This window comes from Mauremys reevesii, linkage group 11 (assembly GCF_016161935.1).
Source record: "Mauremys reevesii isolate NIE-2019 linkage group 11, ASM1616193v1, whole genome shotgun sequence".
Lineage (NCBI taxonomy): Eukaryota > Metazoa > Chordata > Testudines > Geoemydidae > Mauremys > Mauremys reevesii.
In genome coordinates, this window is record NC_052633.1 from 20,775,986 (window position 1) to 20,799,777 (window position 23,792).

The window sequence follows — 23,792 nt, forward strand, 5'->3', positions numbered from 1 at the left end:
AGGGCTCCAGAGGTGATCCTGGCAATTAGAGGCCAGTAAGCCTGATTTCAGTACTGGGCAAACTGGTTGAAACTAGAGTAAAGAACAGAATGATCAGAAACATGGAGGAACATAATTTGTTGGGAAAGAGTCAACATGGTTTTTGTAAAGGGAAATCATGCCGTACCAATCTACTAGAATTCTTTGAGGATGTCAACAAGGATGTGGACAAGCGGGATTCCATGGATATAGTGTACTTAGATTTTCAGAAAGCCTTTGATAAAGTCCCTCAACAAAGGCTCTTAAGAAAAGTACGCTGTCATGGGCTAAGAGGGAAGGTCCTCTCATTGATTGGTAACTGGTTAAAAGTAATAAAAGGTAGGAATAAATGGTCAGTTTTCAGAATGGAGAGAGGTAAATAGTGGTGTCCCCCAGGGGTCTGTACTGGGACCATCCTATTCAATATATTCATAAATGATCTGGAAAAAGGGGTAAACTGTGAAGTGGCAAAATTTGCAGATGATACATAACTACTCAAGATACTTGAGTCCAAAGCAGACCACGAAGAGCTACAAAAGGATCTCACAAAACTGGGTGACTGGGCAACAAAATGGCAGATGAAATTCAATGTTGATAAATGCAAGATAATGCACACTGGAAAACATAATCCCAACTATACATATAAAATGATATGGTCTAAATTAGCTGTTAACATTCAAGAAAGATCTTGGAGTCATTGTGGATAGTTCTCTGAAAACATCCACTCAATATGCAGTGTCAGTCAAAAAAGCTAACAATGTTGGGAATCGTTAAGAAAGGGATTGATAATAAGACAGAAAATACCATATTGCCTCTACATAAATCCATGGTACACTTGCATCTTGAATACTACATGCAGATGTGGTCGCCCCATCTCAAAAAAGATATATTGGACTTGGAAAAGGTTCAGAAAAGGGCAACAACAATGATTAGGAGCATAGAACAGCTTCTTTATGAGGAGAGATTAATAAAACTGTGAATTTTCAGCTTGGAAAAGAGACTAAAAAAGGGGGATATGATAGAGGTCTTTAAAATCATGACGGGTGTGGAGAAATTAAATAAGGAAGTGTTATTTACTCCTTCTCATAACACAAGAACTAGGGGTCACCAAATGAAATTAATAGGCAGCAGATTTAAAACAAACAAAAGGGAGTATTTTTTTCCCCCACACAACGTACAGTCAACCTGTGAAACTCCTTGTCAGAGGATGTTGTGAAGGCCGAGACTATAACAGGATTCAAAAAAGAACTAGATAAGAGAATAGGTCCATTGATGGCTATTAGCCAGGATGTCCAGCAATGGTATCCCTAGCCTCTGTTTGCCATAAGCTGGGAATGTGCAACAGGGGATGGATCACTTGATGGTTACCTGTTCTGTTCATTCCTTCTGGGTCACCTAGTTTGGCCACTGTCGAAAGACAGGATACTGGGCTAGATGGACCTTTGGTCTGACACAGTATGGCTGTTTTTATATTCTTATTTTGTATTCTGTTTTGGTTAATTACCCTTGTTGACTTTGAATGTTGTAGATCTTTTTGTTGGTTCATAAACACCATGCTTTAAATTTGTTTCAGAAAAGAGTGGGAGCATGGAGTTACCTGTTGAAGGTGTTTTTTGCACACTTGTGCTAGCTAAACAAAAATAATTTTTGACTATCTTTTAATAATACACATTTGTGATAAACAAAGTCTATCCTAATGTGGTTACCGATGGAATGATGAAGTGGACGTACCTTGTGTTACAGGAATTGCTCCTCAAACTGGACTTTATGCTCTGAGTGTGCTGATATATTTTCTTGTTTGTTGTTTTTTCTTGTGGGGCTCAGGTTGTCAGATTAGCCACAAATCTGGTATTTTTACCTAGTTGACTTTTACAGTTAGTATGAAAAAATGTAAGATAGTGCCCATTTATTTTCTTTTTCAGTTAGAATCAAATATTAAGATCTTAGTGGTATTTGTATTATCATGACAATCTAGTTTTAACTCCCCAGAGCATGTCTAACTGAACTAATATTTACTAATACTAACTTAATATTTTCAGAAGGGTGGTTGGAGTTACACCAGTAAATTGAATTATTAGTATTTGCACACTTAACTGTATTCATACCATTTTGTAAATTTACCTTTTGTGTACTTAATTTAAAGCTACAGAGTGAAATCTTCTTGTAGTGAATTTGGATATAGTGAAACTTGTTACGAAGTAGAGTGAAATCCCAAATTGTCTCAATACTTTTGCGGCATAGAAATTCCAAATCAGGTCAGGGTTCAGATAACTTTGATCAACGTTAATATTTGTGGGTATAGTTGGCTAGTGTTTAGTAATTGAACATTATGCTGTTGCCACAAGGGCTACAAAGGATTTTTCCCTGTCTGTACCATACTGGGCAATGTGCAGTTAACCAAATATGCTATGATTTTTTTTCCTCCCGAACCACTGGATAGTCTTGTGTAAGGGCTTGTCTACACTACAAAATTAGGTTGACTCAATTTAGGTTGACTTACAGCCACAACAGTAATTCAGTTGGCAGTTGGTGTCCACACTACCCTCCTTCTGCTGGTGGTGCACGTTCTCATCTGGAGCGCTTGCACTGACTGAAGTGGGGCATTGTGGGGCACTGAAAGCTGTGTGGGGCTCACAGCTGGTGTCCCCCATCCGCCCTGGGGGTGACAGCCCAAGCTGTGTGCCTTAAATCGACCTAACTCTGTAGTGTAGACCAAGCCTTAGAGAGAGTGCTGAACTTAATGGAACAAGCGTCTAATCCTTTAGTAAAATGAATTTTTTTGAGATGTGTATGTAGAAACTAGTTAAGAGGGTCTCTATGGATATTAATAGTTGATCTAATGCATTAAGCTTTCAGCTAAACCGCAAAAGCTTTAGAATGATCTGTTATGTCCTGTTTGGCATGGTATCCTTGCCAACCGTTCTCTACCTACTGCTGTGGAAAAGCTTCTTCAGCACTGCTCCTTGTCGTCACGCTGAAGTGTTTGTCTGGAACCTTGCCATTCTTGGCCAGAGTAGGTTTGTGGGGGTGTGATGGTTAGCCAAGCCGTTCTCTCTGCTTATCACGTTATCATGAATTTAATTTGCCAGGGACTGCTATCTGATGGAATTACTTAACGGTTTCAAATCAGACTTATTCTCTGTCCTACTCTAAGGTCAAGCCTCTGATTTTTGGTTAAATGGAATATAATTTCAGAATTTGCTATTAGTTCAGACATAGGTGGATGCATGTCAATTTTGTGCAGTCAGAGACACAATCCTGTTGCCATTGAAGCCAGTGGGAATTTTGACAGTGACGTGTGTGTGTAGGGGGAGGGTCAGGCACTCAGTAAGCAACTCACTTTCTCCTATTAATAATCAGGAAACTACCCTTTGAATTTAGTGATAATTCTAGTTGAAGAAACTCATCCCCTTTGAGGCAGTTTTCAGATACACCTTCAAAAAGGCATGTCTTAGCAATGAGCAAATATAATATTTTCCTATCTTGCCTATTTTTCGGAAGTGTTCTAGCAGTAATTATCATTTTACTGCTGCTTCTATGGAGTATTGAGGTATTCTCCCTTAGCAGTGTACTTCATGTTTATTTTTCGTAGGCTCCTGTACATTGGAGATGCTCATCTTTTATCTATTAATTGAAATTTGTCAACTCTCAACTTTCTGAAATCCCTGCAAGTTTTGCTGTTAGTAAATGTGCCTGAATATAGCGTGTATGTACTCCCATGACTGTAATGGAAAATAAAATCCTACCCATGGCATCTATTAATACTTTTGCAGTGAGAGAATAAGATGTCATCTATGAGGTTAGAATCTTATTTCTCCATTTTAATTATTGAAATGAAGCTGACTACTGACTAGAACACCAGTGGTCAGAGTACAGTTATAGACATACTAGTTAGAGCCAGACATTTAAAAGGTATGCCCTGACTGGTGGGTGACAGATGTGGTAAAAAGGTAAAAGTAAAATATGCAAAAAGTATGAAAGCAGAGAGATTATAATCAGCAAATCTAACATAGCTATCGAACTTGTGTTGCCTACTCAGTATTAATAAACATGTCAAAGTAGGAGATTTTTCTGCAGTTATCTTAAATGGAAGTATTGCCTCAGAGTTGTTTAAAAGTAATAGTACTGTATCTCCACATCAGTATTTGTATTTGTTCAGAATGGTCTCTTTGAATACATAGAACAAACAAATGCTCATTTGTAGTGGAATCGTCACATGTGTAATCAACCACATCTTTCCAGAAATTACCTGGTGATGGACAAGTCCACAAGATGCACAACAGCAATCTCTCATAGGTTTCTGCCTTTGAGAGCAAGGGGGTTGTGAGAGGCTGCCAGGATGAGTCATGTGAAATAAATTCTATGATGGACATTAAAGAATATAAACCTATTTTTGCACTTCAAAAAACTCCAAAATCATTTCTCCTCTCCAAAATCCTGGAGCCACTCTTCGCTATTTCATGACACACAGCTGCATCCTATCAACACAAATGATATAGGGAAGCAAGACAATGAAACAGTCAAAAAGGTTAGGTAAAGTGAACTGGGGAACGGACCTTGATGTAAAGTCCTTATTAAGGGCATACAAAAAGAACAGACAGCCCCTAGAAGATACAAGAATTACTGGGGTGTGAACTAATAGAGAATGTGTAATACCAGAAACGTTGTCTAGACACGTAGGATGATTTTGCTAAATGAAAGGACAGAATAGAAAAACTGGAGGTGTTTTTCCATCTCAAGTGGATATAACGTAATAAATTTGCTGAAAGGAAAACTTTTGGCTAAGGCTGCAAAACACTTTGTTGTGACACTCTTTTTTTCACGTGTTCTTACCTTTCTGAAATACTCACCTCTTGGGCCATGCAAAAGTGAATGGAAAGTTTGTGAGAAATCTTTTCAGCCATTTTTTGAGTTACATAATGTTATTACTGCTCAAAATATTCTAAACGTGCATGTGAACAGGGCTGTGTCAAAAATGGCTGAAGTTTCAACATTGAAACTTGATATAGAGTCTTGATAATGAGGACGTTAAAGATTTGTGTCTTTTGTTTTGAAATATGATTTTATTTTACTAAGTTGAGCATTGTAAATTGAGCACATTTAGTAGTCTTCCCTCTGCCCCCCATTAAATTTGAGTGGAGAGGAGGGCACCCTGAAAGATAGGTGTATTGTTTATTGTGGACTTCCAAAGCTGCATACACGTCTATTTGTTAACTCTACAAATGTGCATTTTTTTTAGTGATTGGGCCTGCTGGTTATAGAACTTGGGGCTTTTGCCTTCAAAGTGTACAATGGTGAATGGAAAAGAAAAATCCCATTGCTACTGATTTGTGGATTGCTTCGGATGACCTACAACGTGTTTAAGGCTGTTCATTCAGTCCACTGTTAGAAAACTTACTTGATTATTCCAAACTCAAGAAAATAAATAGTAATCCATTGTTAATTATTTTTGCCCGCTACTCCTGAGTCAAATTAAACACGAGCAAAAGTGTTGAAGCCATTAGAGCAGTACCTGATTAGACTAATGGTGAATTTGACCCACAATATCTATGTACATTTTTCTACGTCTGCATCTATACCTAAGAAAAATTGAGCGCAGTTGGCTTTCTCTTACTTAATTGGGTAGATAAAGGACCCAGTTTGTTAACATTTTGGGAACTGATTAATATTGAGCTAATGTTGAGTCCTTAAATAGCCACTAAAAAGAAAACTGCTTACTGAGTCACAAAATGCATATATTTAAAAACCTACTTCTCACTATGAAAAACTGTGTGAAATTGACCACTTTGCTTTAAAATATTAACTGGTCAAGTTTTTCCCATTCTACAACTGGCCAGTTTCCATCCTGTTCTAATATTGATTTAACCTCAGAAGAATAACTGTACACTGTGAACAATACACCTTGTGTCTAACTATTCAACAGTGGAGTTTAATAATTAAACTGGTATTAAAACAAGAGAGGAACTGGTTTAGTTTTTCACTGTAGTGCTTTATGGATAGTGGCACAATTATTTTACAGCAAGGTGGCAGGTACAGCCAGCTGCTAGGCCAGGAAGTGCTAATTTTAATTTGAAACTTTATTTTCAGTATTTCACATGGGCTTTTCATCATGTGCGGTGATTAAAATCCATAGGTCTTTTTTGAGAAACATGATCTTCTTTTGTTTTTTTCACATAGGACTGGATCCTGCAAATACACGTGTCACTTTACACCCAGGAGCCATCCAACTGAAGTTAGTAGGGTTACTCTTGAGCATAAAGTTACTCATGAGCAGGATTAGACACCTTAGTCAGTAGACAGAAACATGTGGGTAGTAAATTTTAAAGGTGCTTCTTCTGGACCTGTGAATCATCATGTTTCACTCAAGAAGGGATTGCACAGAGCTAATGCGATCAGGTGCTCTTGGACAATTATTACTCCCCGCATATAGAAATTCTGATTTTTAAAATGAGCTCAGGCCAATCTCAATGTTGTTATACAATAGTTGAAACAAAAAACAGATTTTACATTTCTCTTTTCACTTCAGTAGTTTCTCTGCAGTACTTACTTCCCTTCCACCCACCATACATACACACAGAACTGTTGAAAAGCTATTGTAAAAGAGTTAGCATCTAGATATGATGATGATGCATTGGAATTATGTGAGGGAAAAGAGAATGCTTTCCAGTTTGACTCTTTCCCAGTGAAACTGCAGTTTGAATTCTAACTTTGTTTATATTTATCCATCAGCAAAGCTCACTGTTAAATGCCCTTTGAGACTATTGATTTCCCTGTTTATTTGTCTTAGTTTTTCCTAGAATAAATTAATCTTTCTGAAAAAATACCATAAAAACACTTCTGTACGAGGATACCTCAATCTAAATTAAACACATGAGATATTTATATGGAAGAAGCTTATGAAAAGGTAACAGGAGCATACCAACAGAAGTGAGCTAATGAATTGAAGGTGGAGAATAGATGAGAAAAAAAAATTTTTTTTGAAGAGAATACAGGCAGGAGGAAATAATGGTGAGAAGCATAGATAGGAAATAGGGAAAAAAAACAGTTACCAGTATTGAATTAAAGGAAAAGTAAAAAAAGGTAGTATGCATAAGAATTCAAGTTCAATAATCTTTTTGTTTACATTCCCAGTCTTTTTTTTGTTTTAATGTTAATAACCATTTTTGAGTCTGAGTTTTTAGTGGTTAGAGTAGTTGTCTCCCACTGGTTTTGGTTTTTGAAAAAGTTTTGTTCCACTGTTTGAGTTTGTTTTGATTTTACCTTGTTTATAAGTTCCTGCCATTGTTTTTGTCAGAGAGGTGTCTGATGTGATGGCATGTTGTCAATATTTAGTTTTGCATGATGTCTGATGTCAGATTTGTGTGTGATGATTGGCATTGCTGGATTGAATATGAACAAGAGGCTGCTGATTGCTGGCTCATGATGGCATGATGGTGTGCATGACATGTGTGATCCATGTGATGATTAACAAAAGAAACTCAACCATCCTGCTGGCAACTAAGAACAGACCCTCTACAAACAGACACCCTGAGACACACAAAATGAACCTCTATGTGCCACCCAAGATCTTGAAACCACAATCAAAAATCTGTGCCCCCTGAAGATCACATCACTGATCACAACTACAATTACAAACCAATGGACTGAACCACCTTCTCTCTCTCTCAGCCCCATGCCATCAGCACTCCACCATCTCTCCGAGAGACAAACCTGACTTCATGAGGAAACTACCATCCATCAGTGATCTTCCAGAAAACACCACTGGCTTCCAGCTCACCCCCCAATCAGCACCAGACACCATTAGTGATCTATTCCACCCTATCTCATGGAACATTGTCCCCCCATCTTCGTGGAATGTTAGTGTAGAGGGCTTCAGCCACATAGTGGGCCAAACGGTGTTTTCTGGAACTGACTGATTGTAGTTGTAGTCAGTTGTAGTTGTGTGGAGTGGCTGGTGGTGCTGGTGGTGTGGTGCCTGAGGGGGCTGGGAGGAGAGCCAGCATAGAGGGTCCACAAAGTACTAGTAAGACCCATGAGGAAGATGGGGGGCCCAGGATTTGGCAATGTGGTACATCTTGCTTGTGAAATACAATAGGGGGTCCTGGTAGAGTGGTGCTATTCTGCTGATGTCTTGCTTTCTTCTCAGTTTGGAGTTTTTGAATGGTGTAGTTTCTTCTGTGGTATCATCATGGGTGCATGGGGAAATTGCAGTAGAATGTGTGGAGAGAGTTTCTGGTTGCCTGGTGTTCATCACTCAATCATCAGTCAGGCACACACATCACATCAGTACACTCACACTGGCTACACCATCTGAATATATACCATCATCTGCCATAATGCCTATGCTGCATCGTACCAGCCAAACATCCGACCTCATATGCGCTGCAAATGCATGGACAAATCTGACACACAAATAATCACACAGAAAACCAAAAATCACAAAACACTTCAATAAACACTCAGACAGTGACTTAACATTGGAAAAACTGGTGGCAAACAAAAAAAAAACAAAACTCGAAAGAGAGACTGAAAGGCAACTGCACATGACTTTAAAACGGGCGCAACAAGAACTAAACTAAACAGTTTACTGGTGGTTTCAAGATACCATAATGTTGAATTTGAAATGTTTGTCTCTGAACACCTCTATGGGCCATCTTAATTATCACTTCTTTTAGTTTTTCCCCTTTCTCTTCTCTCCTCTCATCTCAAAACCTCTGACTCTGCTCTGTGCTGATGGCCACTGCCACCTTTCATGTTCTGTTTGTATCTCCTCTTCCTCTCTGCCTGTCTATGTATCTCTGTGTGTTGTGTGTTGCTCAGAGCGAAGAAATGCTCGCTTTTGCTCAGCTAAAATAAATTGTTTGTGTTAGTCTTGCAAAGTTTTTTTTTTTTTTTTTTTGCGGATACAGACTAACACGGCTGCTACTCTGAAACCTGTCAATCTAAATTGTCTAGATTCTAAGCGTCTGTTGTTTATAGAACTCTTAATCATCCTACAGCTAGCTAGAAGGAGAGGTGGGAAGATGGAGGAAAAATCCACTTGCTAAGTGCAATAGCAGGCAGTGGGATGTTTGTCATGATGGAAGCCCTTTTCCTTTCACCCATTGCTCTTTAACCTGCATCTTTGGGGGTCTGGCAGATGGAACCATTCCTCCTTTAGGGTCTTTAGATCTTCTTAGCTTTACTTCATCTTTCTTTTATCCTTCCTTCTTTATTCTTTCATTCACTCTTTCCAGCTTTCTCTGTCTCTCTCTTGATTTCTGTCTTCTAACTGGATTGTCTGCTATGGCAGAGGACGGAACTTAGTGACCCAGAAGGTGACAGTTCCTTCAGTCCTGTGTTCCTAAGTCTGTGACTATTTTATTCTTTAATATGGACCCTGAAATTGGTAAACCATGCTGGACCCTGAAATAGGTCAACCTCCAGGATGTGCTGTATTTGTTCTGTTTAGGTTATATTTGAAGTTTACCTGGCTGGTGCACAATACAGTTGCTTGCCTTGTGAGTGTGGCAAGATGCTTTGAACGCAGAACAACTTTGCTTAATGGTCTTTGCACCTATCCACTTCTAGGTGTTCTTCAAAATATTGGGGATAATTTTTAAAGATCTGAATTTTCTGTGCTGCGGTGACCTAAGTGAGAGTTCTTTCATCCCTATTATGATAGTTAAGATCAGCTGGGAGGATCATGCTGTTGGCTCTTGTGGCTAAAAATGCTATAGCTGCTCATAGGCCTTTCTCAGTTCAGGGCTAGTGAAATTGGCTCTATCAGAGTCAAAGCCTAACGGGCTTCTGAGTGTGATCTAAGGTGTTCTTATTTTGTTTGGTAATACTTGATTTTTGTGTTTTTTATGATTCTCATTCCTGACAAAAGAACAATGGCTTTAATGCTACCCACAATGAGCAGGTATTGTAATTTGTTTTAAAGAACTCTTAAGTGCCATAGGTTTTGTATATTTTACTGTACTAAGGATTTTCTAGGAGGTGTTGCTAACAGCACCTACCATTAAGGTTGCGTAACTCTTTACCTTATAAGACCCTGTTTTCAGTGTCTTATAACTTTGCCAAATTACAGCCATTCAGGGTGAAATGTTCCATGCTGGGTATCTGCCTCAGTCTGATTTGTCTATCTTTCAGTTTCAGCAAAGCTGGTTTAGCCATTTTCAAAAATTAAATTGGGGAGAATATGTTGTTTTGCCCATGTTTAAAAAAAAAAAAAGTGTTTCATTGAGAAGCTCTAGTGCCTCTATGCTTTGGATACAGATGTGATCCCTAATACAAGGGTGTGACATTGCAGTCTATATGATTTTATAAAAATTTGGTAGTGAATATAATGTAACTGGAATATGCTTCATGCAAAAGGTCTCTTGTAAGGTATCATTATAAAGCTTATTATCTGCTGAGTGTGATCATCCTATTTGTATAAATGTCCCACTCTTATGTCTGAAACTAGAAATATGAAATATAACTCTGAGGGCCTATTGTAATTATGCAAAGTGTGGGCCATTAATGGTGGTTTGGAATCTTGATGACTCCCATTAACCAGGACAATTGTCTGCAGATGGGTGTGTTTTACCTGTAAGTCTTCCTGTATCTGTGTGTGCTGGCAAGTGGGTAGTGAAGTCTTGCAGTGACATCTGATCATGTCACCTGAACTGGAATCCATTTTTAACCTGGTGTCTTTCCATTGAGAAGGAGTGGGTGGAAACCCAGAGAGGGGAAAAAGGATTCCTGCCTTATGCAAAAGATATATAAAGGGGTGGAACAGAACAAAGAGGAGAGAGGAGCCATCGTGAAGAATCCCCTAGATACCACCTGAGCTGGAACAAGAGCCGTACCAGGGGAAAGAATTGTGCCCAGGCCTGGAAGGTGTCCAGTCTGAGGAAAATACTTACTGAAGCATCTCTAAGGGTGAGATTATCTGTATTCAGTTTGATTAGACATAGATTTGCGCATTTTATTTTATTTTGCTTGGTGACTTACTTTGTTCTGTCTGTTACTGCTTGGAACCACTTAAATCCTACTTTCTGTATTTAATAAAATCACTTTTTACTTATTAATTGACCCAGAGTATGTATTAATACCTGGGGGAGCAGACAGCCGTGCATATCTCTCTATCAGTGTTATGGAGGGCGAACAATTTATGAGTTTACCCTGCATAAGCTTTATACAGGGCAAAACGGATTTATTTGGGTTTAGATCCCATTGGGAGTTGGGCATCCAGGTGTTAAAGACAGGAACACTTCTGTGAGCTGCTTTCAGGTAAACCTGCAGCTTTGGGGTAAGTAATTCAGACCCTTGGTCTTTGTTGGAGCAGACAGGAGTGTCTGGCTCAGCAAGACAGAGTGCTGGAGTCCTGAGCTGTCAGGGAAAGTAGGGATAGAAGTAGTCTTGGCACATCGAGTGGCAGCTCCCAAGGGGGTTTCTGTGATCCAACCCGTTACAAAGGGATCTGCCTTTTGCTGTCCTTGTGAAAATCTGTCCAGATTTAGCCAAAAAATCACAGTTTCATAAGCTTAGTAGAGACTTGTTTGGCAGCAGCATTCTCTGAAGATTGTCTGCACTGAGGATGCTCCATCCTCACAGAGTTCTGCATGCTGACCAAACTGCATGCACCATCCCCACAGAGTGACTGAGGTATGCTTAGGCTGACCAGATAACAAGTGTGAAAAAGCGGGATAGGGTGGGGGATAATAGGATCTTATGCTGGGTTGATAGGATCCTGTACAAGACAAAGCCCTTAATATCCAGATGGTCCTGATAATATCGGGGCATCTGGTCACCCTATGTATGCTCCATCCCAGAACTTTATGGCTGAGCAGAATGTTCCCTGTAGTTGTTCCTTTGGGCTACTGTGATGCCAGCCACAGAAACTGAGAGCTGGAGACTCTCCTGCTCTGAGTGCCCTCACTGCTGGTGCCAAGGCACTGTGGAATGCAGGGGCTTGTGGAGTTGGGGACTGGGATGAGCTTGGGAAAAGCTGGCAAAGATGGGCAGAAGGGCCTGTATTGACTGAAGCCCACGTCCTCCAGAATCTGGAAATGAAGCCTGGATTCCTGAGTCTTAACATTCCTCTGTTGTCAGCAAATATTTGTGAAAGCCACTGGAAAAAAAATTCATTCCCCCCTCTAGTGCTGGTCCACAGAGAGGATGACAACTTGCTGTTGCTAGCAGTTACCCCCTTAGATCAAGTGACAGAGGTCTATATTGTATATCTAAAAGTTTCAGCCCTGCTGATGACCCATGTGAGGGGTCAATATGGTTACACATGATGGTAAGTCAAACCTTGCAATAACGTGCCCCGCCATAATGCGAAATCGCATATAACACGATCACAGGTTGGCTCCCCTTTAAGGCATAATACAGTACGGTACTGTACCAGTGGTCCCCAACACCATGGCAGGGGAGAGATGCTGCAGCCCTGCACCTGCCGAGGACAGAGAACTCGGAGGCTGCGGGCGCCGGTGCTCTCTGTCCCCAGCAGGCGCGGGGCCGCAGCTTCTCTCCGGCTTCTCTGGGGCTGCGGGCGCCGGTGCTCTCTGTCCCCGGTAGGCTGGGAGCCGCGGCTCCTCTTGAAGCTCGAGAGAAGCCGCGGCCCAGCACCTGCCGGGGACAGAGAGCACCGGCGCCCGCAGCCCTGGAGTTCTTTGTCTCCGGCAGGTGGGGAGCCGCGGCTCCTCTCCCCTGCTGGGCACTAGGCACTAGGCGGCGCACATCAATGCACTGCGTTGGGGACCACTGACAAACCCCGCTATACTGTGACCCCGCATTTAGCGCGATTGAAGTTTTTGGACCCCAAACATCGCGTTATAGAGGGGTTTCACTGTATTTCTTCTGTTCTTTTTCAGTTTGCTTTTTTAAAAAACTAGGAAATTACATAAAAAAAGTGAAGCAGCCTCATTAACTGCATAACTCTGGTTCATTCCTTGAGCATGCTCCATCCTGTGCACTGAATGAGGCAGGAATCCTAAGGACAAAATGTTATGTAATCATATAACTGAAGACTGCAACATAATGCATGGGCAACCTTAAATGTGACATTTTCTAACTTTTGAGTTCTTGGCTTTGCAACCTTAATATTCTTTTAATGTAGCCTTTCTGTGTAATATATGTTTTGTTGTGGCATAGCTTTGGTTGAAATAGAATTGAATCAGAAATATCTAACATTTCCCTTTAAGGAGATCTAAGAAAAGCCATTGAAACAGTCAGCTGTCCCACTTAGTTACCCTCTATTTTTTGAAGAGAAACCTTTTTCAACTAGAAGTTGATAAGATTAGAAGGATAGATTTCATTCACTTCCAGCACTCAACAGGTAACAGCAGAGAAACCTTCAGCGGCATTTTTGGGGAGTGCTCAGACAAACCTAGAGAAACAAGTAATTTAAGTCCTAAGTATCTAACCTAAATTCCAGTTTGGATGGATTGCAGTTGGTAGCAGATTTTGCAGCCAAAACTGTGTGTTGATGTTTTAATGGTCTAAAATTGATAAGCACTTCATTTTTGAAGGTGAGTTATTTCCATAATATAATAGACATTGATTTGGATCAAGTAAAAGATGGTAAGGGTGAAAAAGAGGAAGCTGTTTAAAATTCAGAATTCATATTTCCTAGAACTATTTGTTCCTGCATAAATTTCTCTTCTCTGCAGCAATAGTCGTGATCATTTACCTTCTCACCATAAGCAGCAGCAATCCGTTTTCTCTGGTTTACTCATTCTTCTATAAATCTATTTCTTTATATCTTATTCTTTTGTTGGTGTCTGTTCCTTTTTAGCACTTGCTTAAGCTTTTGTCTGTGGACTTGGTACTGAGCAGCCCTCATTTGTGGTTGGTATAGTTAGTTTTGCTGTTTACTTTCTCATGCTACGTTTTACTCTATATTTAATTTGGATTATTAAAGATCTAGTATATTTCATAAGCAGAGTCTGTGTATCTTAGGTTTGGTTTAGAACAGGGGTAGGCAACCTATGGCACATGTGCTGAAGGCGGCACGCAAGCTGATTTTCAGTGGCACTCACATTGCTTGGGTCCTGGCCACCAGTCCGGAGGGCTCTGCATTTTAATTTAATTTTTAAATGAAGCTTCATAAACATTTTAAAAACCTTATTTACTCGACATACAACAATAGTTTAGTTCTATATTACAGACTTATAGAAGGAGACCTTCTAAAAACGTTAAAATGTATTACTGGCACGCAAAACCTTAAATCAGAGTGAATAAATGAAGACTCGGCACAGCACTTCTGAAAGGTTGTCCACCCCTGGTTTAGAACAAATCTATTAGACTACATACAATTTGAGAGGATGTTTGGGGGGAAGGTGGTGGTATGTGGTAAGTGTGTCCTATGTCTGTTTTAGCATCAAAAGAGTTATTACATAGGAGCTCGTGGGAGAGGGCAAGAGAGACTGAATTGTGTTTAGAGTAGGATGGGTTATCACACAGGAGCTGATGAGAGAGAATGTTTTTGATTTAAAGTAGGATGACTGCATGATGTTGTTTCTAAGGAAACTGGTACTGGAAGCATGTATGAGGTGAGCGAATATCTGCTCTTAAGATACACTTTTTAAACAGTGCAAACATAGTTTATTATTTTAATGGAATAATGATGTCTTGTGTGTTGCTGTATTAAAGGTTATATAATAGTTCTCTCTTGTTATAGTACTGTTTCCAGAACCTATTAAATAGAACATAGAAATGTATTTTTTCAAATCCAGAGCTGCTTCAAGGAGAATATTTTGATTTTTTCCCCCCAGATTGTTTAAAACTAATGTCTTTTGTTCTTTGTATAAGCTGTTTAAAAATAGGAGTTTTGCTGCAAATGAGCAAGATATTTCTCCATTTTATACAAGTCCTTTGGCCCCAGGGATAAGCTGGACCCAGCTTCTCTGATAAGGCTTCCTGGTTTCTGCAGCTCTCCATTGCTGAAGTGTGGCAAACTGGAAATTTTGCAGAAGCTTCAAGTAATCTTAAAATGAAGGTTTTATTGATTTAAATAGGAAAATGCATATTATCAGTGTAATACATTTTTGCATTGAATTCAATACACATTTCAATTTTGGAATGTTTTTCAGTTTTGTAGATGGCCTTCAATTGTCTGTTTTCAGCATGCTGCTAGAATTTTGCATCTACAAAGCATAACTTCATTGTATTAGTTGAAGGAAGATGGAGAGTTTGGCAGCGGAGCCTTGTGGCACCCAAGAAGGCACCGGAGGCAGTTTGGGTGTTTAACACTCAGGGTGAGGTAGAACCCTTTTGGAATGGGAGATGGGCTGCATCTTTTCTTTCCCTCTCCTTTTTGGGCAGGGGTGTAAGTTATCTGACTCTTTTGGACGAGGACTGAACTCATTGGTTGAAAGTCAAGCCCCACTGAAGTCAATGAGAGTGTTGTCATTGACTTCTGTTGAGCCAGGCTTTTACCCATAGTTTTCCCATTCCAGCAAACCTTGACAGTAACCAGCTTTGCCCCCTCTGTCCTGATGGACAAGGAACAATCATATTATAGCATATTTGCTCTACAACCATGTTTCACAAATGTATTTTTAACATATTTATTTTATTGTAGATGGGGCCTTATTTGACAGAGTTTGTAGGATCTGGAGATTAGTCATAAAGACCTTCAGCATCTAAGTTTATTAGATGAAACATATTTCTATTTTTTATATAGATATATAGATATAGATATATAGATATAGATATAGATATAGCATTTGTCTCAACATGTGTTTTTAAATCTGACTAAAAGTCCGAAATAGAGGAGAGTTCATCTTCTGTTAAAAGGAGAAAGCAGAGCTGGCTGATTTTAAATCACCAAATGGAAAGTCATGATTTAAATAATCAATTGTAATCAACTTCTCTATTTGTACTCCAGTTACTTTGTAAAGAAAGGTGCATTCTCCTTGGTTGATATCATTAAGACATGCTGATATACAACTAATTATGGCCTTTGACGAGCAGCTCCTTGCCAGACTCCTGGCTTAGTTTTTGTCAGTTACACTTGAATTTGAAATTCCTGGATTTTAGGTTGCTGTACAATCACATCTGATGAAGGTTCCCTAGCACACAACTAGGAGTCTAAACTCCACTGCATGAATCATGAACTCTAGTAACAGTCTAAGTTGGACTCATTGTCTTGAAGGTCATGTCCCTTTGTGTAACGTCTCCCCTCTGTTTCACACCAGCATAAGTCTTGTATCTAAAAAAGCTGAAATGGTCATCTCTCCTTAATTGTCAGCAAGTGTTGCTCTCTGACTGTCAATTGACTTCCCCCTAAGAATGAGCAGGACATGAAGCCATATGTTGCATAGCTCTGCTATTCTCAGATTTTTTGTGCAATGTATTTTCATTCTGATGAAAGTTTAAATAATAGTCATGTTCTGTAGCTAGAGGAGTTGACTGGATCCTTCTTGTCTGTATTGCTGTTTCATTACAGAAGTTGATAGGTTCTTAGAGGGTTTATTAATGCAGTGTTTGATCTGTACCTGTTGTGTGAGTGATTTTTAATAAGCTGTATCTGAGGTTTTGGAAGAATATAGTGAACATTGTCTGATGTTAGGAGTGACTTCTTTAAAGTGGGAACTTATTTCTAGCAAGCAAATAGAGGAGGATTTTATATAGAAGAGGATTTTTTGTTTTTTAAACAAGGAAATTGCATGTGTGGAATGGAAACAATTTTCTGCACTCTTTCAGTCGTTATCTTCATTGTCCCTGATTTATATACACGTTTTCTAGGGGTAGTCGTTACTGATGACTACATTTCACCAGTTCGTTCCAAAACTTATTGATGTGATAGATGCAGTAGCTGTTTATAGAATCATAGAAGTGAATGGCTGGAAGGGCTCAAGAGGTCAGATAGTCAAGCCCCCTGTGCTGAGGCAGGGCCAACTAAACCTACACCATTCTGGACAGTGTTTGTCCTCCCTGTTTTTAAAAACCTCCAGTGATGGGATTCCGTAGCTTCCCATGGAAGCCTATTCTAGAACTTAAATACCCTTATAGTGGGACAGCTTTTCCCAACACCTAACCTAAATCTACCTTGCTGCAGATGAAGCCCATTACTACTTGTCCTACCTTCAGTGGACATGTAGAACAACTGATCACAGTCCTCTTTATAACAGCCCTTACTATATTTGAAGACTGTTATCAAGTTCCCCCTCAGTCGTCTTTTCTCAAGACTAAAAGTGCTCAGTTGTTTTTATGTTTCTTCGTAGGTCAAGTTTTCTAAACCTTTTCTCATTTTTGTTGCTCTCCTCTGGACGGTTTCCAGTCTGTCCATGTCTTTCCTAAAGTGTGGCATCCAGACTTGGACACACTAAGCCAGCTGAGGCCTCTCTGGTGCCGAGTAGAGCAAGACAGTTGCCTCCCATGTCTTATGACACTCCTGTTAATACACCCCAGAATGACATTAGCCTTTTTCACAGCTTTATCACATTGTTGACTCTCGTTCAATTTATGATCCACTATAACTCCCAAATCCTTTTCAGCAGTGCAACTGCCTAGTCATTTATTCCCCATTTTGTAGTTGTGCATAAGATTTTTCTTTCCTAAATAAAGTACTTTACACTTTATTAAATTATATCTTGTTGATTTCAGACTATTACACTTAAATAATTAGGATGACTGGAAGTCTCAGGAGTTAATAATTAGATAAAGAACATTTCATCTCTGAGTTTAGAAGTGGCTAGATTGGGAATAATTAAGTACTGCAATCTAGTGATCATTTCTGGAGACGTAGGAAATTAATTTGGGTTTTGTGGGTAAGTGTCCACTTTGCACAATCACTGTCACAGTTGTGGCTGGCTGATGCCATGTTGCCCCTCTCTGCAGCGAGGCCAAAAAGTAAATGGACATATAAAAATGGAACTACTACCCTGCAATCTTTATAGCAGATTGTAGGTGAAGGTTGTGACAGTGCGGAGAAACTTTAACAGCCACTGCCTGTGCTGTACCTGCCCTAAAGATAAATCAAGGAATTTTGTCTCCAAGGCTCAATTATGGCACTTCTTGTAGTTCTTTTTGGCTCCTTCCCTCTTCAGAGGGGCTAGCCACTTGTTCCCTGTGGGTTGTCCCTTTAATATGGAGGTCACGTAGACTGACATCTTTCATGAAAAATTATTCACTTAAAATTTTTCATTAATTATCACCTTGAATTTACTATGGAAAGCGAAAGTCTAAGAAAGTGTTATTAACTGGCCTCCCAGTAGAAATGAAGTTGCTGTGGTAGCAGCTGCCATCTTCTGAAGGCCGGACTGAATAAACTATTAACCATTTTCACAAAAATCTCTTTTTTCATGGTCATCGTTGTAGAGTGTTTTTACAGTATTCCCTGAAATCCTGGTTAGATTGCTGTTTGTTTAGGTGGCGGAGGAGAGCATTCTGTTTTACTAAATTACTAGTGGCAGTGGTACTATATAGAGCTAGATAGCGGAATACGGTAAAGCAGTAGAGTTAGAGTAAATGCACCAGGCATGGTGGTTATTTTTAAATTACTTTATGATGGATCCACAATACCCTGTCTGTGTGTTAACAATACATTATTTTTGGTTTTGAGGAAAATGTTCCAGTTTATGTTGCCTCACATAAATCAGGTTTCAGAGTAGAAGCCGTGTTAGTCTGTATCCGTAAAAAGAACAGGAGTACTTGTGGCACCTCAGAGACTAACAAATTTATTTGAGCATAAGGTTTCGTGGGCACAAATGCTTATGCTCAAATAAATGTGTTAGTCTCTAAGGTGCCACAAGTACTCCTGTTCTTTTTGTGGATACAGACTAACACGGCTACTACTCTGAAACCTGATTTATGTGAGGCAACAGTCTTTCGAGTTGTGAGCAGCTACTGCGTTCCTAACTCAAGCCTTTCTGTTTTACATTTTTAGCTGTAAAGTATTTTAAAAAACTGGGTGTAGATTATTTTGGGATGATGAGTATTTTGGTAATTTTATTAATAAAAGTCCACACAGCAAAACATTTCTCAAAGTATATTTAGAGTTGTTTTTAACCTTTATTACTTGCTTTAAAAATGTGTGAACCTCAATGGAAACAAAAATACCAGTCTTGGTCTTGCAGTGTTTTTTAATGTTTGTTGTAAATCTCCACTGCTTGTTTGCAAAGAGAGACTTCTCCTGGATTTATGATGATGTAGTGAAAGGAACCCATTACGAGCAGGAAGTGGATTAAGAAAGTTGGAAAATGTTTTGCAGCATCCAGCATTTGAATTGCAAGGTAGGGAATTTCTTGCCGATATCAAGCTTCAGTGGGGTAATTCTTGGCCGGGGTGGGTGTGTACTTTTTCAAAATTGATGCAGTGGGGCTTGGGGGGAAGTACAGATAGGCAAAAAGAGGCCTCTCTGTTTTGTAGATTGGAGGTGTGCATGTGTGTTCCTAAGCCCTATGGGGAGGGAAGAGCTGGGGCTGCCTTTCTTTGATTGGATCAGAGAATTAGCTACTGAGCTGGTATTAATATGGTTTGAAAGGGCAGGCTTCTTGGGTGTAAGGTGATGGAATGGAGTCATCAGGGACTTCTTTATATAATAACTGTGGAGAAGAGGGCTAGATTGTGGGACCTCTCCCTTAGGATCTTTCGGAGATCTTATGTTCAGCCTGCCAGCTTCTCACCCCCAGCCTTTAACCATTTAATCTCTTCTTTAAGTGCTTAGGTTGTACTCCTGGAGTGGGGGCAGAGTAGTAGGATCCCCTGCCCTGCACTTCAGGTGTTCTAGCTTGGATCGTTTTGTAGACTGTTTGGCTTTCTGTCTATACTATATTCCTTGCCTATGTTAGTAGGGCATTAAAGGTCCCACTTTGTAGCTAGGAAGCAGTGGGTAACATAGAAGAGAGATTTACAGAGGTAGATTCAAATATGTGGGGATATTTTAAATAAAAGGCCAAAGTTGTTTTTTTGTTATCCATTGTTCTTTGAAAACTGTGTATGGGTTAGGATGTAAAAAATTCAAAATAAATTTAAAAAGGTGTGCTCAATTATTGCTAACCAGGGTTGTAGCAGAAGTTACATTAGACAGCCATCTTAATGGGGCCTTTCTGTACAGGTATGTTTGGTGAAGAGCATTTTTTTTTAAAAGCTTTGACTATGTACTGTATATTCAGTTTATGCTAAACTGGAAAATGTATCAATCCCCTCTTGCCCAGACAGCTGAGGCTGACAGGTAATAACGACTTCTCCTCACTATGTAAATCCTTTTAAAAATAGTTGATTACCACTTTTTGGTATCTCAAAGTGCAAATGGCATGCTGTTGGAATTAAGAATAAAATTTTCTCTACGGTTATTCTGTAATTTATAGATATCCAGTATTAGATGAAATAGTATGTATTTTATAATGTATAGTGCATGGATTTTGTTCTTCCTTATGATGTAAAAAAACCTATATATTTTCTTTTAGCAAAGTTCAAGTTTGGATGCAGCTAAAAAGATTGTTTTTACCTGGGAATCTTAGTTAATTTTTTACTCCAGTTATCTTATGTTCTGGTCTAGGGTATGAACTTGAGAAATGGTATTCTATCCTTTTACATTTAGGTATCTGTTTTAATTCTGGCAGATCCAAAGCACTTTGCAAATTCTGTGTGTGTGTGTGTGTGTGTGTGTGTATGATAGCTAATAAAATAAAAACCTGGAACACTGCCCCCACCGCTGAATGTAGTCATCTGTGGGGTAGGATACATCAGCTATCTAACAGTCCGCAACATTGTTACATAAAAATGACTAAATGAGAACCAGAGAGAGAATGTGTGTATAAAGTAATATAAATTGTGACCCTGCCTAATTAATACCACATTGTAATCTGTAGAAAGTAATCCATGAACCTTTTAATGATGATAACTGATAGTCTTGACTTTTTAAAAAATGTTCATAAAATGCAAGACATGATTGCATTGGGAAAATAGTTTGTATTTACATTTTTATTCTATAGGTGGGATGCCAGGTGAACATACAGACTATTTTGTCAGTCTTCATCCTAGATAGTGCTTGTATTTGGACACATGTACCCATTGTTGGCCTGATAACATACACCCTCTGAAGTATGTCCTGGAAGTGTCAAAACAAGCAGTTGTACTGATGTAATCAAACAACTATGTCAGCATTTGGAAGTTTTGTTGAGTAGACAGGTAGGTAGATCATATACTAGAAAAGACTAAAATAAAAAACAGCTCTTCTGTAAAAATGTTCTATAAATCTTTTTTTCTCTCTTTTTCTTTCTTTCTTTTTCTTTTTCTCTCTCTCTCTTTCTTTAACCTACCTTTAGATCCAATGTATGAAACATAAATGTGGATTTTTATCCAAAAGCTAATATCTTTGGGGTAAGATGAAGTGAAGATCTGAGCCAGTAGTTTAAATGAGAACATAGAAATCAGTTATCTTTTGATTGTTTTTCATAATTTAGTTTATTTTCTGACTTTTGATGTTTTAATTTTAGAGAACTTATTGCTCATTTTTAGTAGTAAAACTTGTTGGTTCCCACACCACTCCCCTTCTGGAGAAAAATAAAACCAGGACCCACTGTAAACTCCTGCCTCCAGAAGTGAATGAGCATGAGGAACCTTTAGACTTCTATTTAAAAGTTTTATGTTTTATAAAAACAAACAACCCCACTGTGTTTTAGTTTTTGCTTTTAGATTTCATCAGTTTTAACCTAAAACTGGAAAACACCATCTGTTACATGCCAAAAGTGTATGTATTGTACACTGGGTAATTTTTCTGATAATGTTTTTAAAAACATGCAGAGCAAGATTGTATTTGTTGCTCCTTGTAATATAGCCATTTTGCAGCGAGCAACTCGTGTAACATTTTAATCTGGCTTAAGTTTTTTAAAGTTTCTGCCAAGAGGAGGTACTTAAAGATTGTGTCCATTGTTTATTATGCTGTGGGTGATGTTGTTTCTGTTGGGTGTGTGAGGGCCAAAGATTATGTGTACACACTTTGGGCAGTTGCAGTATGCTCTTTGTTACAAAGTTATAGCTACAGTGTTCTATTGACTATTCTTTTGCTGTGTAACTTAACTCCTGACTGCTGGTTGGGCAGAAAAATTCTGAAATAAGTTAATGATTGTGCTATTGGAACACCCTCCGTTTCTGTCCTTTTGCATTAGGAACATTAGGACTTTTCTAAAATGTGACTGAAGCTTTTGAATTTGCTATTTTTCAACTATTGGGATATTTTCTTAGTACAGCAGGTTTCTTCATATGTAAGGGGAAATTCTGACTTGGAGAGAGTCACTGGTTCTTCACGCTCATTAATTTGTGTCACTAAATCTATAGTACTGCACTCCCATTCACTGCACCTCCACTATACATCTAACAGTACTAACAATGGGTCTGAGATATGTTTCTGCTGATAGCCTTCTAAGTCTCTGTGTTTCAACAGAAGTCAGCTTTCTTTGTGTTCTTACTGCACATTTGTTCTGAATTTCAGAGCTAGAGGGCAAAAAGCCTTTGTTGTTTAAAATATACAGCAACATTCAGTGCTTAGCCCAGCATTATAAAATGTATATTTTGTCTTCCTACTGGAACCCTGACATTGCTTCATATATAGACCAATGGTTGTTGAAGACTGTTATATAAAGCATATTTCTACATCCCTTATGCTAGGTTTCTCCAAAGAAATAGCCACATTTTCACTTACTGCAGAACTGGCCTTACCTTTTTGGGCTCACCTGGTGTATGGTGTTTGTATACTGTGACCACTTGTTCAAAATCTTCCAATCTACAGTAATCGTTTGAAGACAGAATGGAAAGAGGAGTCATTGTCTAGGAGCTGATAGAATCAAATACTGTATCAATCTTGTTTCAAAGACAGTGATTTGTTGCTTTTCTGTATGTGGAGGAATCCTTGTGCTGGTTTTTGTTTTGTTTTTGGTGGGTCTTTTTGTGAGGTTATATAATGAAATTATAGTGATTATATTACTTTAAAAGTACTCATACTAAGATGATTAATAATTTAAGTAAAATATCTGCAGGTTTTCTGGAATGTGACTGGTTGCTGTGTAGTACAGATAAATGATGAGAAATGTTTATTATTATATGGAGATATACCTATCTCGTAGAACGGGAAGAGACCTTGAAAGGTGGAGTCGAGTCCAGTCCCCTGCCTTCACAGTAGTACCAAGTACAGTCCCTGACAGATTTTTGCCCTAGATCCCTAAATGGCCCCATCAGGGATTGAACTCTCAACACTAGGTTTAGCAGGCCAATGCTCAAACCACTGAACTATCCCTCCCCCCAGTCTTAACTTATTTGGTTGTGATCTTGTGATTAGCGCCATGTAGGAAGACCCATATGCCTATGCAAAATCCCACTGATTTTTAGTGGGGCTCTGCATGGACATAAATCCCCTCATGTAGGTCATATTTCAAGATCAGGACCAAAGAATGTTTTAACACATTCTAAAACAGGGTTAGTCAATTATTTTTTGTCAGTGTCCAAATTTTGTGGTTAAGGTATAGTCAAGGAGCAGATTCCAGAGAAGAAAATAAAATAAATAATTAAATAAAAATACTTTTGGGTCCATTCAAAAGCGTCTGGTGGGCCGTATTTGGCCTGTGGTCCGCCTGTTGCGGAGGTCAAGGAAGAGGGAGGCACGCATCAGGTCCCTGGGTGATCACTACTTCCCACTATCCAACACAGATATAATGAGGTTGAGTAGTGCCTGTATAAGAAAAATTAAAACTACTGAACATTCCTCAAAGAAGGTTTTTAATGACTTTCGACTATAAAGGCAACTCACACAAAATAAAAAAAGCAAGATTAAGGACCAGCACTGAATAAGGATTAAT

The 23,792-nt window shown here is 39.0% G+C and overlaps 1 protein-coding gene across 9 annotated transcripts in view; it reads left to right on the forward strand.

The window, feature by feature from the left end:
- Positions 1–23,792, forward strand: part of FAM126B (family with sequence similarity 126 member B) — a 94,918-nt gene that overhangs the window by 10,844 nt on the left and 60,282 nt on the right. For 2 of the 9 annotated variants that reach the window (XM_039495768.1, XM_039495771.1), the window contains 2 exons: positions 19,119–19,229; positions 20,934–21,129. The exons of 5 other annotated variants lie outside the window; for them this stretch is intronic. The gene's annotated coding sequence lies outside the window, so the exon portion shown is untranslated. Of the gene's footprint in view, positions 1–19,118; positions 19,230–20,933; positions 21,130–23,792 lie in introns of those variants that run through there. 2 more of the 9 variants (XM_039495769.1, XM_039495770.1) reach the window with 2 other exon arrangements.